Source organism: Dipodomys spectabilis, unplaced genomic scaffold (assembly GCF_019054845.1).
Source record: "Dipodomys spectabilis isolate Male_0828 unplaced genomic scaffold, ASM1905484v1 ptg000001l, whole genome shotgun sequence".
Lineage (NCBI taxonomy): Eukaryota > Metazoa > Chordata > Mammalia > Rodentia > Heteromyidae > Dipodomys > Dipodomys spectabilis.
In genome coordinates this window covers 28,226,256-28,231,525 of record NW_024870678.1, presented here as the reverse complement: position 1 = coordinate 28,231,525, position 5,270 = coordinate 28,226,256, and the positions used below count along the sequence as shown (strand labels likewise).

Here is a 5,270-nt window from a genome sequence, read left to right as displayed (position 1 = left end):
CCACTAGCATATGCCTGTGGCCATGGTAGCACTCAAGCAGGGAGAATGCAGCTTAAGATAGCCTGGAAATAATGCAAGACCCCACCTTGAAAATAACCAGGGTAAGGAAGACTGGAAAGGTGGCTCATAGCTGTAATCCTGGCTACTCAGGAGGCTCAGATCCAGGGGATCGCGGTTGCGTGCCAGCCTAGGAAGAAATAGACACTGGATTCATCTCCTAAATAAATAAATATAAATAAATAGCATAGCAGGAAGCCAGTGGCTCACGCCTGTAATCCTAGATACTCAGGAGGCTGAGATCTGAGGATTGCAGTTCAAAGACAGCCTGGGCAGGAAAGCCAATGAGACTTATCTCCACTTAACCACCGGGAATCTAGAAGTAGGGGAGGGCCAGAGTTCAAGTCCCAGGATGGGAAATAAAAATAGTAACAACTAGCAAGAAGGTGGTTTAGAGACAAGGCTCATGTGGTCAAGCACCAGCTTAGCAAACCAGAGGTCTTGAGTTCAAATCCTGGAGCAAGACAACTACACCCACTTGCTTGGATCCCTCCCAGTTCCCTCTTCCCATCTTCCCCTTTCTCTTGTTCTCCTCTCTGCTGAACGGAGACTCTTTCTTACTGACAGGGAGATGACTGTTGGCCACTGTTCAAGCTGGCTCTACAAAATTAATGTTACAAAACTGCTTAATATCATGGGGTCAGAAACTTATCTTCCTTATTCCTGGCACTACCTCTCTGGCCACTTTAATAGTGTTTACTGAATGAGTGTTCAAAGCAGGGGCTGCCAGTATTCTCAGGTATTTCGAAAACAAAAGGAGTGAATGGCACCGAATCATGGTGGGGAACGGCTCCCCAGACCCCTACAGCTGGCACAGAACACAGAGCAACAGAGACCCACGCAGCAGCCGTCCCTACCCACGACACCCCCCAATCCATCCTCATCTGACTTTGGCTCGAGGCTTCCCAGAGGACTCCGCCATCAGCATGGAGGAAATGGGCTAATTGATTCAATTAGTTTAATACTGAGGTCATTTCAATTCATTAGGCACGTTTAAAAGTTCGCTTGTAACTTGCAGTGTACACTTTTGCTCCTGGTTCTTTGTAGTGTACTAATAGGATTAAATCTGACAGGAGTCCCAGGAAGAGAGTCCGCCTGCAAAAATCAGACCCGAGTCCAATGCCAACTTGAACTCAACCAGGCACTTTGCCACGCTTAAAAGCAGGATATTCTGTTTGTTTTGTGCATCTTCTTCATGATAGAGTTTGTTTTTTTTTCCTTACGGAGAAAAAAAAAAAAGTGAGGTTGCATTTTAAAATAGCCAAACTGGGTGGGTCAGAATTGCTAGCATTTAAAAAATGTGAAAAACATCCTTAATATAGTCATTTCTGACTAACCCAGTGGGCGTTCCTCACAGCAAGACAATAAACTCCTCACTGAAAATTGGGGTGTTGTTTTTTTTTAACTTAGGAGTTTGAAACTCTGATATATGTTTGTTTATTTAAGAAAAAAGAAAATCCTAGAAATTACTCAAAGTTTTTTCTTAGGAAGAGGCTGTTGATGAAAAACTAGGCATTTAAAAGTTTTGTTTTGCTGTTTTTGTATGTGTGTGCTGGTCCTAGGGCTTGAACTCAGGGCCTAGGCGCTGTCCCTCAGTTTCTTTGGCTCAAGGCTAATACTCTACCACTTTGGGCCTTTTTAGTAGTTTATCAGAAATAGGAGTTTCACTGAGTTTCCTGCTCAGGCTGGCTTTGAACTACAATCCTAAGATCTCAGCCTCCTGACTAGCTAGTATCACAGCATGAGCCACTAATGTCTCACTTAAAAACTTTAAATGAAGCTGGGTGCCTGTGGATCATGTCTGTAGTCCTAGATACTCAACAGGCTGAGATTTGAGGATCACAATTCAAAGCCACCCTGGGCAGAGAAGTCCATGAGACTCTTCTCCAATAAAGTACTTAGAAAAAGCTAGAAGTGGTGCTGTGGCTCAAGTGGTAGAGATCTAGCCTTAGCACAAAGAAGCTCAGGGACAGCACTCAGGCCCTGAGTTCAAGCTCTAGGACTGGCAAAAAAAAATGAAAAAAAAAAAAAGTTTAATGAGCAAATTATAAAAATATAAGTCAACATGTCTTCTAAATTTCACCTTTATTCTGTGTGGGTAATGGGATTTGAATTCAATGCCTCTCACTGTTTGTTGCTTAGCTTTTTCTGTTTATGGGCTGGTACTCTACCACCTGGGCCATGCTTCTAGTCCAGTTTTTTTTTTACTGGTTAATTGGAGATAAGAGTCTCACAGACTTTCCTGACCCAGGCTGGTTTATGAACTGTGATCCTCATGTCTCAGCCTCTGGAGTAGCTGGGAATATAGGCATGAGCTATTGTCTTTCTTTAAAATGTACAAAAGAAAAACTGTAACGGTTCTTCGATGCCCAGCTCCATGATAACTGTGCAGACACACTGAAGCCAGCATGATAGAAACAAGGGCTAGGCCAGGTTGGTTCCCAGGGGACCTCTGCCCCACGGGAGCAAGCAGATGCCAGAGCCAGAATTACATTCTCTTCTTCTGACACAGCATCTTGGAAATGGGACAGACTCATTTCACCTTGGCTCATTAACATTTCTCCCATTGGAGAACAACAGGAAGGGTGATACTGACAGAGATGCATTATACTCACAAGTGGACATGTTGAATTTGAAACCTTTTTGTACATCTACTTCAAGATAAGAATATATAAAAAGGTAAAAATACATAAAACTAAAATGCAAAAAAAATTACCTTTAGCACTTGATTAACAGATGTGTGCAATTAAATAATTCAAGCCTACACATTCAATAAATTAGAAATTGCCTTAAAAAAAACAACACTCCAAACAATGCATTCAATGTGGCCACTAATTGAAGCTTTATTCAAAACGGAAATGAGAAACAAAGGAAACAAATTAAAGTCTCCAACTCACTATTCTTGAGGCCTAAGAAAGACTGACACTTAGGGTGACTTACAGTAGCAGGATTTATGCTTTCAAGGCTCATAGTTAACCACACACTTAGTTTCAACTTTCTGAGTTTTAAAAAGCATGCAATCAAAAAAAAAGATGATTCTGGGCTGGGAAGATGGCTCAGTGGTAGAGCGCATGCCTTGCAAGCCGGAGGCCCTGGGTTCGATTCCTCAGCACCACATAAGCAAAAAGAAAAAAGCCGGAAGTGGCACTGTGGCTTGAGTGGTAGAGTGCTAGCCTTGAGCTGAAGAGCTGAGGGACAGCGCCCAGACCCAGAGTTCAAGCCCCACGACTGGACCCAAAAAAAAAAAAAAGATGATTCCTTGAGATACAGACTCATTGCTTGCACAGTCTGTTTTAATCGTCTATCCAAGAATAAATCAATTACATATCCAAGTTACATCAGTGATTTGAGCTTCTTTTCAATGACAGGTTTGTCATTAATAATTAAAAGAGGAAAGGAAAATAAAGCCAGCTTTCTAGAGAAGACATAATCTTACTCTGCTCCTAAACTTAATAACAGAGCAACCAGAATGTATCCGTTTTAGAATGAGAAAATAAATTTACCTCAAATTGCCCAGTAGGTGTCACTGTTTGAAAGTATTGGTGAAAGCTTTTCCTGCACAACTGTGTGCAAAGTACAACCATGAAAAAAGACACAATTGTAACTCACAGCTGTTTAAAAACACAAAGGGGATGCTTGTACGTGCACACTTTCGATCTGTAATTCAAAATGGGGGGGAAGGGGGAGAGGGAAGAGTGGGAGGGGGAGGGGGGGGGAGGAGGGGGACGGGGAGCGGGGAAGAGAGGGAGGGGGAGGGGGGGAGGGGAGAGGGGGAGGAGGAAGAAGAAAAGAAAAAAGTTAAAGAAAATGAACACGCTAAGGCTGCTAGTTAGCACCCCGTTTGGTCCTTAGAGTTAATTGCACAGTTAACTCTGGGCGACGACATTATAGGAAAACATGTTATTTGGGGTTTGGGAAGAAGCTGGAATTGGGCCAAGATCCCCGTCCACCCCGGCCGTCCCCCCCTCCCCCGCCCCCCCCCGCCCCCCCCCCCCCCCGCCCGCGCTGCCCGGTCTCTGCGGGACTGGGAAGCCGGTGCGGTGAAAGGCTGCGCTTCTTTCAGCCAGAAGTCAGAATCCTCATTTTCAAGACGTGGTGTTCAATAAAATATAAAAAAAGAATGTACTAAAAAGTCCTGAAGAAAAAAAGACATCCCTACCAGGAGTGGGGTTCGAACCCACGCGGACATATGTCCATTGGATCTTAAGTCCAACGCCTTAACCACTCGGCCATCCTGGTGCAGACGAGCACTGCTTCTCCAGCTCTTCCTACAAGGCTCTCGGCGGGCGGCCTCGCCCGCTCCCGCGGGAACGCGGGGCCGCGGCGGCTCCCCGGCTCGCTCAGGCGCAGCGGAAGGCGCCTCTTTGGCGTGTGCCGCCGCTTTTCTCCGCCATAGCTCACTGTCGCCCCGGGACCGCCGCGGCAGCCGCAGCCACTGCAGCCGAGCGGGCTACGCCCGGAGCCGAGCCGCGGCGACGCCGGGCGGGCGGCGGAGCGATTCGCGCCACGCTCCGGCCCCCGCCCGCTTTCAATTCGCGGTGCGCGCGGGCGCGCGAACACACCGAAACCCGGCAACTTCCTGGGTCTCCGGAGGGGTGCCGGGGCGCCGCGCGGGCGGCGGGGCGGGGGGTCCCGGCGGCGGCTGGGGTGCTCCGCGCGGGGCCCACTCCCGGGAATCCGACGCCGCCGGGGCGGCGGGTGAGCTCCGCGGAGCGATCGCCTCCTCCGGAGCCCGCATCGCGAGCTCCCTGTAACGCCGTGCTCCAGGGCAGGCCTTTCCCCCGTTCCAGAACTTTCCACGCCACCCTCTCCACCCAGGACCCCCCCCCACCCCGGCACGGAGCCGGGGCCGGGTGATCTGGCGGAGCAGCAGGCCGCGGCCCCTTCCTCCCCGGGATCGCGGGTGTGAGCCTCAGTTTCCCCTTGTGAAATCTAGGTCCACTTCCGACGCGTCACGGGGCGGGGTAGGGTTCTGCTGCTTTCTGACCCGTTTTCTCTGAAGGAACAGACTCAACGTCTAGGTCTCTCCCTCCCTCTCCCCCCCACTCCTCCCTCCCTCCCCTCCCTCTCCTGCTTTCTCCCCCCTCCCTCCCTCTCTCTCTCCTTCCCTTCCCTCCGCTCCTTCTCTGCTTTCTCCCCCTCTCCCTCCCTCCCCCCCCTCTCTCCCTCCCTCTCCCTCCCTCTCCCCCTCCCCCCTTTCTCCCTCCCTTCTC

At 49.1% G+C, this 5,270-nt stretch overlaps 1 non-coding gene across 1 annotated transcript; it reads right to left on the bottom strand.

The window, feature by feature from the left end:
* Positions 1-4,213: 4,213 nt before the first annotated feature.
* Trnal-uaa lies at positions 4,214-4,296 on the bottom strand. Its single transcript has one exon. It is a non-coding gene; the product is annotated as a tRNA-Leu (tRNA).
* Positions 4,297-5,270: the final 974 nt, after the last annotated feature.